The sequence below is a fragment of the Orcinus orca genome, chromosome 2 (assembly GCF_937001465.1).
Source record: "Orcinus orca chromosome 2, mOrcOrc1.1, whole genome shotgun sequence".
NCBI classification, from domain to species: Eukaryota; Metazoa; Chordata; class Mammalia; order Artiodactyla; family Delphinidae; genus Orcinus; species Orcinus orca.
Window position 1 is genome coordinate 57,191,747 of NC_064560.1, and position 9,669 is coordinate 57,201,415.

General features: G+C 47.5%; 1 non-coding gene across 1 annotated transcript; it reads right to left on the reverse strand.

The window, feature by feature from the left end:
* Positions 1-9,135: 9,135 nt before the first annotated feature.
* Positions 9,136-9,207, reverse strand: TRNAE-CUC (transfer RNA glutamic acid (anticodon CUC)). Its single transcript has one exon. It is a non-coding gene; the product is annotated as a tRNA-Glu (tRNA).
* Positions 9,208-9,669: the final 462 nt, after the last annotated feature.

Consider the following 9,669-nt stretch of genomic DNA (forward strand, 5'->3'; position numbering starts at 1 on the left):
CACCAGGAGACACTTGCAACGTCTGGAGAAATGTATGAGAGTGTGCAGGTGCTAGCTGGCATCTAGTGGGTAGAAGCCATGAAAGCTGCTGAGTATTTTACAAGGACAGGACACCCTCCCACAATAAAGAATTATCTTGCCTAAAATACCAGTGGTGTTGAGGTTGAGAAACCCTGTTCTAAGGAGATAATTCTGCTGGACCCTTAGACACCCCCTTGCAATCGTATTTCATCCCTTCAACCCTGACTCTGCCCCTCGCAGACTTCCTGTTTTGCTAATTAAGCTCTAAACAAGACCTCCTTCCACTCCCCAACCCTGTTATGGTCTCAGAATTCTCTCCTCAACTCAGCAGCTGGTCCCTTTCATCATTCTAGTCTCAGAATTTCTCTCGCAATGTCCCCTCCCCAAATCTCTTACATGTCAAAGTTCCTCTTCCAGCAACCATCTACTTTTCTTCATTCTAAGCCCAGAATGTCCCCATCTCTGCTGTGAGCCCAGCATCCCCCACACAAGCCTTTCTTGGTTCTTGGATCCCAATGAAGAGGAACTTCTATGATGCCCTCCCAGCTCTGAAACAGCAGCTCTGGAGCCAACCCTGCCCAGGGAGCAGACATCCGAGTGTCTGGCTAAGAAGATTCTAGGATTCGGGTTCTGACAGCTGGAGCTCTCATTTCGGGTGCCCATGCTACCCGGTAATGGTGAGATGGAGGCCTCTCTGTGCTGGCTGCGATAGCAGACAGGCTCCCTGCTGTAGTAGCCAGCCCTCCCTCAAGCAGAGTCTTCTTTGGGCCTGGGGTTAGGATGAACAACCTGAAAGCTTGAGCACTGAAGGTCCAGGGATGGTTGGCTTGGGACTGTCCTGGTTTTAAAAATGAAAGTCCTCCTGGGCTTCCCTGGTGGCGCAGTGGTTGAGAGTCCGCCTGCCGATGCATGGGACGCGGGTTCGTGCCCTGGTCCGGGAAGATCCCACATGCCGCGGAGCGGCTGGGCCCGTGAGCCATGGCCGCTGAGCCTGCGCATCCGGAGCCAGGAGGGCAGAGCAGAGCTGCGGCCTCACTCTCCACTCGGGCTCATTTGGGACAGGGGGGTTCTCCCTGATGCTTCTTGGGTTTAGGTCTGGAAGTCTGTCTCAGAAACTCAGACTTGATAGTTTCACGCCATGTAGTTAGGTTCAACAGACCTCCTCGGAGCATTGCAATATACTTCCTACTCCTTGCCATGGGGACAGAAGACACGAGACCATGGCTCCTGCACCGGAGGACCTCTGGGTCTAGTGATGTGTGGAAAGACAGACAAAGTGCAGAGTGGCAAGAGCTATGACAGAGGCCAGGGCTGGGAAGGAAATGGAGAAGGCAGTCAGGGAAGGCTTCCTGAAGGTGTCAGCACCACAGAGTGCAGGCCGAAAGGACAGAGAAGCTTTGCCAGGCAGCAAGGGAGGATTAAGGAAATATTTTCCAGTTGAATGAAATAACAAGAAAATAAATACATTGAGAAGCCTTGGCAATGCTTATAGACTTAGATGGAGTGGAGAGAAATGCAATTCTCTTTGATCATGGAATGAAAGCATATCTGTATACTTATAAGGTAGGCTTACCATTTTTGAAGACGTATCTCCACCTACTGCCCCGTTTTTCATTTTCATAACCCCCGCTTGAGGGTAGAGACAGAGACTGTTATTCCAATTTACACTGGGGGAAGTTGGTCCCACAGAGATAAGCAGTTTGTGCAACTCACATGTCTAGTTAACGTCTCCAAGTTTTGACCTTGAGGGAGGCTGCTGAGTACAGCGTGGACCGCCTGGGCTTTGGAACCAGACAGACTTTGCAAGATCCCACATTCTTTTTTGTTTTGTTTTGTTTGTTTGTTTTGCGGTACGCGGGCCTCTCACTGTTGTGGCCTCTCCCGTTGCAGAGCACAGGCTCTGGACGCGCAGGCTCAGCGGCCATGGCTCACGGGCCCAGCCGCTCCGCGGCATGTGGGATCTTCCCGGACCGGGGCACGAACCCATGTCCCCTGCATCGGCAGGCGGACTCTCAACCACTGCGCCACCAGGGAAGCCTGATCCCAGATTCTTTACTTACTAACTCCATGACCTTAAGCACATTACTGAGCCACAGTTCTCTCTTGTAGGAAATGGGGAAAATAACATCTCCTGTGCAAGGGCTGTCGTGAGGATGAGATGAGGAAACTGGTTTCAAGGGTCTAGTAAGAGCTTGGACCAAGTAGGCCATTAAGAAATGGTTTCTAACAGACATAGAGAACAAACATATGGATACCAAGGGGGGGAAGTGGGGGGAGATGAATTGGGAGATTGGGATTGACATATATACACTACTATGTAGAAAATACATAACTAATGAGAACCTACTGTATAGCACAGGGAACTCTACTCAGTGCTCTGTGGTGACCTAAATGGGAAGGAAATCCAAAAAAGAGGGGATATAGGCATAGGGAGAGTTGATCCACTTTGCTGTACAGCAGAAACTAACACAACGTTGTAAAGCAACTATAATTTAAAAAAAAAAGAGAAACCAAAAAAAAAAAAAAAAGAAATGGTGTCTACAAGAGTTTGGGCTCTTAATTATGAAGACCAAAGGATAAGTTTGCTGTTAAACTGAAGAATTTCCCCTGCTTAGATCTTTCGTTTGTGGGTTTGCTTGCTTGTACTTCCATAACTCGATTCTCGGTGTGCTCAAATTAATTAAACAACCTTTCTTCAAGGATGAGAAAGCCGATGTGCTTTTGAGGGGCTGCTAATTACACTTGATGTCTCCTTTAATAATGTGAGATTAAAAAGAGCTGAAAGTGAGATTCTTAAGTGCACAAGACAACCATGGTGATGACACGTGGATCTAGACTGAATCTGTAAACTTGTGTACTTGGATTCTTTTCTTCGTGTAGTGCTTATATATATATTGAAACCAAGGAGCAGAAGATATTATCACTGATAAGCCACTTCAAATGGCGATGCAGTCCAACCTCCACGCTTTTATGACAAGCAGCTGAGGAGAGTGGATTCATGCAGCTCCCTTATCCCTGACCCAAAGCCGCTCATAGGATTCACCTTCCCCCCTGACTGCCTGGTGATGGCCTTGGTCATTGTTGCTGGCTTCAACTTCAGTCTTATTTGTTCCTTTTAAAAAATAAAAAATAATAGCATTCTTCTTCCCCTTTATCTACATAGAAAGAACAGCTACCATTTCCTTGGAGATGCTCTTTCTCTGCCAACGTTGAGGGGTGAGGACCCTGAGGGGACATTGACCCCATGTCTGCCCCCAGCTGCTCCAAGTCTCCCTACTTCATCTAGGAAACAGCAACACAGATGAGAAAGAGCACAGGCTGGTTAGACAGGCCTGAGCTCACATCTTGACTCCGCCACCAATACTGTGACAAGGACCGTGTTTACAACTTCCGCAGAATCTCCTTTGCCTCTAAAATGCAGGTGGTGAAAGCTACTTGTAGAATTGCTATGAAGATTAAATGTGGCCAAGTCTGTAAAGCACCTAGAACAGGGCCCACACAAGGTAAATGTTAAATCAATGAGGTTTTCCCCTTGCACGTGGTCACTGCCTCAAAATCCAGCCACTGCATTCATTACTTTGAGTCTCGCAAAATCTATTACAAAGACCTGAAAGCAGATGAAACCCAAAGTGATTTTAGCCAGTACCACTGCTATAGTCATTATTCCATCATAAGACTCCAAGGGCTCACTCCAATAGATAACCTACACATCAGAGTCTACCATGAGCCTTCTGTGTGCCAGGCACTGAAGTCGTGTCTGTGACCAGGACATACATACTCTCTACCTTCTGGAGATGATAAATAATGGGTTAATGTCCACCTTCAAAGTAGCATAGATGGTTTCTGGGGGCTGGGGAATAGAGATGGAGATTGTTACCCACAAGGAAGGTGGCTATGATTTTCCCAAAACGCAGCAGGGCAGGCAGAAGGGGCCATAAGCAAGAAGAACCTCCATCGGGGAAAGGTGCCTATTTCCAGTCAGGGCTACAGTAAACCCCGGGCGCTACCTGGGAGGACCAGTAAGAAGTATCTCCTAAGGAGAAAAAAGCAATAAGGGGCAAGCCCAGTCCAGGGAAAGTCAACGCCTTTGATCCGGCTCCGCCGTTGCTACAACAAGGCTCTAAGAATCCGAACATCTAGGATACCTTAGTAAACGATGCTTAGATGAAAAGTCACATGGTGCGGGGGAAGGGTTTATCTAGTAGCCATTTGACCAGAAGCGTAAAACTGCCTAAGAAAGCAGAGACTGATCAGTAGCTAGAGTCAGGCAATCCTAGTACCAGCGCTCTAGCTGGGAGGCATTTCTGCACCATGGGGTTTTATGCAATTCTCAGAGAAAGAGAGGCTGTGCCGTGCTGACCTGTGGCTGAGGAGAAGAATCCTTGGGGTCTGAGTCACAGGTCAGGATCCAGATGCAGCAGGAGGCTGGATGACCTCTGTACACTGCAGCCAGTTCAACAAGCCCAAAGTGGAGCTCAAGAGGCCACGAGCAGACGTGACATCACAGTGGTTCGTGGGGGGCCAAACAGGATGATGTCCTTGGACAGAGTCCTTGGTCACAGCTGCAGCTGTTCACAGCACAGACAGCAACCCCTAACCAGAAAACATACAGCAGGCACTACTATATCTTCTTTGCATATGCCAAGGGAAATTATTTATATTGAACTTGGATACACATTTAAAATTGTTTTGATTCTGTTTTTGCTAAGTCACTTGTTTACGCAAAGTCCCAAAGGTCTCTTTGAATTAGAAATTTTAGGTCTTATTGAACTACAACGACCCCAAACTAACTACACCCAACTCATCATCCCGGGGCAGTGGTTCTCAACTGGTGGTAATTTTGCCTGCCTCCTTCCCCACGGTCCAGGGGTCATTTGGAAATGTCTGGGACGTTTTTAATTATTGTGATCGGGGCGGTGTTATTGGTGTCTGGTGGACCCAGGGATGGTGCTAAAAATCCTACAATGTTCAGTACAGTTCCCACAACAAAAAATTATCCAGCTCGAAATGTCCATATTACTAAAGATGGGAAGCCCTTCTTTAGGGCAGCCCTGCCCCTAATATTCGCAGGGTCTAGAACAAGTATGCAGACACAGGGCCTTGGCTTGTGCCTGCCCCACCCTTCCCCTCTGCCCCAGCTCCTTCCTGCACTGGGAGAGGCCTGGCACACACTTATGCAGACAACCCTGTCAGCACGTGGAACTCTGTCCACACCCCCATAAACCTAGACGAGCACGGATCATGGGGACAGCTGCAGGGAAAAGCAATACAGACTCTGGTTGCAGACTTGGGGACCATCGGGGCAGGGAATTCTGAGGTCCTGAATACTTGAACAGTGATGTGGTGGGGTGGGGGGTCACAATTTCATTGCCCCTTAGAGCAAGGTACAGCCAGAGGAGAGCTAGGGCAAGGCCCTGTAAAGCCTGGGCCCTGGGCCAGGGGCCCTTCAGCCAGAGTCTGTGGGCAATGCCGCTGCAGGCTCTACGCAGGTGTGAACCATGAGTCCAGGGCATGTGACGCCACCAGAGCCGGGAGCTTAGGGATGGTTAGGAACTAAACATGACCCTCTGAAGACCTTGGCTATCTATTCGGCCCCGGCCCCCCTCTGTCAGCTGTTCGGACCCCAGAAGGTGGGGAAAACCAAGTTTCAGAAGAAAGGCTCATCAGAGAGCAAAGGCCTGAGAGCCTGAGAAAGAAGGAGATCCCAGGGTGAGGACAGCAGAAGGGGAAGAAGCAGCGTGAAAACAGCCATGAAATTCCAACCATCTGCCAGTCCTCTTTGATTCCCCTGACTCTGAGATAGAAACATTTCAGCTCCTTTCCCTCATTTGACTTCACCTAACTTTATGCTTTGGAAAATGACCCGGTGAAAATGATGTGCCCAGACGTAGAAATTGGAGAGTGGAATGAATGACCCGCTGCTCCCAGACGTGTGATGTGCGATGTCTACCTGCCCTGGCATCCTTACCTCCCAATGTCCTTCCCATCATTCCCCTTGCTCCACCCCTCCCCCACCTCCATCACTGTCTCAGTTCAGGTGCTCATTATTTCTCCCATGAACCATGGCAACTGCCCTAATTGGTCCCCCGATAACAGTCTCCACCAGTGCATCCTCCACATAGGCTGCTGGAAAACCCTTCCTATAACACATCTCCAGACACGCCACCCCAAGTTCAGAACCCTTCTGTGGCTCCCCTCGCCCACAGAGTACTGCCCACCTGCCTTAGCATGTCACTGTCCCCTGACTCGATGGTTTCTGCTCCAACTTCAAGGTTCCTGTTTTCATGCCTGGACCCACCAACCGGGGGAGCTTTCCAGGTTTATCTCCCAGAACTCAAAGCCCTGTTACATCTGTAACTTCTCCAATAGTGCCTCTCAGCCCTGACACCTTCAGGGCCCAGAACTTTTTCTACATTTCCAGTGTAAGTCCAGGGGAACGGCCAACAGAGGCATCATCACCGCATCCCAGAGGCGCTTCAGAAATACCATCAGGGACAAAAGCTGAAGAGGTTTGTAATAGACACCGAGATGCACTGCCCAACTCTCCCTTCCAGGAAGGACCTACCCAACTGCAAGGCCAGGAGTCAGCAAACAGCTGTGGTTGTCAGCTCCTCCAGGGCCACCTCTGCTGCAGAGACCTGCCTTGCCGAGATGCCCTTCCCTGTGCAGCTCTCACCTTGTGACTGAGGTGGGAGTATAAAGGCCTGGTCATTTGGGTCCAAAAGAATGCAACTCTAATGACCACTGCTTGCTCCAGAGAGCCCTCTAAGAGCAGCAAGGTTTTGTTAAGCCTACATTGCATTTTCACCTCTCCTTTTGCCCAGTGTGACTGGAACCTCCAGCAGAGGATTCGGTTCTATAGGAAGACGAGAAAACACACTATTTACCAAACCCAGAAGGAATGCGCCCCCACTGCACTAAGTCCAGCAGGGGTCTCCTCTGTAGGCCGGGGCTGACAGCAAAAGAGGCTGTTACAGAATCTGGCTTATGCAGGGCATGGGGGCTTAACCACCAAAAGCCAAGAAGTTGCAATTATTGTAATGACCAGTGAGGACAGAGCGGTAGCTATGGGACCATGACCCATAATAGACTATGGAATCTCTAGAGGCCAAATGTATGGGCAATAAACAAAGGTACTGGCCAGCTTATAGCAGCAGAAGAATTCAAGGCTAGATGACCAGTAGGTTGACAGAAGTTGCCCCAATGTACAATGCTACAACTTTTGCCTGGTTTCTGTACCTGAGTCAAATTTTAGACTGAGAACTCATAGACTGAACAGGTGGCTGGGTCCCCAAGAGGAAGGATCCCGCAACATTCTGGCAAGTATGCACATCAAATAATCTTCCTGTCCTTTCACAAAGGAACCTACAACTATGTGCTAAGGTAGCTGTATACCAAGGAGAGGAGAACGCCCAGATATTTCAAGGATTGTTAGTCACAGTTGACATTGATCCCTAGAGACCAAAAACTTCATCATGGCCCTGCTGATAGGGAAATATGGGGGCCAGGTAATAAACAGATCCCTTCCCAACGTCCAGGTTATAGAGGGTCCACTACATCCACAGACTCATACAGTGATCACTTTCCTGGTCCCCAAGTGCATAATTGGGATTGTAACACTCAGCAGTTCATTGGGTCCTTGGCCTGTGCGGTACTAGCTGTCTAGAGGAAAAGCCAAATGGAAACCTCTGAAATAACCCCATCCTGACAAGAGAATAAATCAGAAATCATATTGCATCCCTGGGAAGGAGGCAGAGATAAGTACTACCCTCAGGTAGGAGCAGAGGTGTTGTCACCTGCATGTCTCCAGGTAATTCTTAAGTATGGCCCCTCTGCAGAAAGCCCATGTATCCTGGAGGATGGCTAGAGACAACTGCAAGCCCAACCAAGTGATAACCCTGATCACAGCTGTAGTTTCTTTATTAGGACAGATTAATATGGCTTCAGGTACATGGTATGTGGTCACTGATTTGGCAAATATGTTCTTTCCTATCCCATTCAGAAAATAGGAATGGAAATAGTTTGTATCCACATGGAATGGACAACAATATACATGTACGATTTTGCCCCAGCCTGTTTGTGTGTTCGGTGAGACCAATGGGAAGATGAGAGTGTGGATTCACTGTGGGCAAGTTGATGCCTCATAGACCCCCTTGTGCTCTGAGATTATACAATTCTCTCTCTTATTAAAGCCCAGAGCACACCTTTTCATCTCCCGAACATTCCCAAGGAACCAGAAGCCATTGATGTGTATCAGCAATTTAAATTGTTTTGTCGATGTGCATTAAGTTGCACTTATCTGCATTAAATTCATTAGCCATTGGACCACCTAATTATCCCATGTTTGCAGAGATTTGAGAATTCATGGTCCTTCCCTTCCTAACGAAAATCATTTTTTACGGGCCACGCCTCTGTCTCCGTGCCTTGCCAATGCTTCAAGGTGGCAGGCATGCCGAGTCAGGCAGGATGGCCTTGGAAGCTCAGGAACTGACTCAGCCTGGACGGGGGGAGAAACAATGAAAGAAAGGCAGCCTGGGGTCCAGAGACACCAGAGGGTGGCTGCATCACCCCTGCTCTTGCCTTCAGATCTGGCCCAGCATCCTCCTTCCCTGGACTCATGACACATTTAATCCTGGCTGCTGCCCCAGCAGCCCCATGTGCTGTGGGGCCCCAGCCTGCCGTCTATGTTCCGACGGGATGAGAAAGGGATGAGAAAGGAGGACAAAGGAAAAGAAGTAAAACCTGTAAAATTCATCTTTCATAGGCTATAAAGGGGAGTTAAAAGTTGTGCTTGTTTAGAAAGTTTAGAAATGGTGACTGTAGCTTTAAGAATGTTCGTGGAATATCTCATTGATCGTAAATGATTTTTTAAAAATTAGAGGGTTACTTTTTAAAATTCTTTAAGACAGAAAATGAAGTATAAAACAATCGTTTATCAAAACACACATCAAAAATCAAAAGAGAAGACAGAGGACAAGTAGACATAAAGTGGGATGACAGATGATAAACACGGTGTGGTGTTTATAAAAGTGAATGTAAGTGGCCTACCAAGCTATTTAAAGATTGTACAATTTTTCTCTTTTTGGCTGTGCCTCTCGGCCTGTGGGATCTTAGTTCCCCGACCAGGGATTGAACCCGGGCCACAGCAGTGAGAGTGCCGAGTCCTAACCACTAGACCACCAGGGAATTCACTAAAGATTGTATTTTTTTTAAAGTTACCGTTAAGTTGTCTGTAAGATATGTTTCTGCAGCAGAAAGATTCTAAAAGTTAAAAATAAATTCATGGGCCAGAATATGCCTGTCAAATTCAAACCAAGGAACAGCCAGATGAATTCTGGACAGCACAGTGCTTAAAAGCAAAAATTTTACATAAGACTTGCAAGCACAAGATGCACAAGAAATGAAACAAAATGCACAAGAAATGAAACAAAAATGTGCTTTTTTTGTTGTTTTGGGAGGGAGAAGGTAATTTACCGTTATCAGTCTATTACAGATGCAAGTAGACAAGAGATTAAATAAGGACATAGAAAAAACGAAAGACACAATAAATGCAGTACCTATAACAGACTTATACTAAGTTTCATAATCCACAAATGGATTACTTTCTCTTTTGAAGTATACATACCTGGTCTATAAGCAAAAAATGAT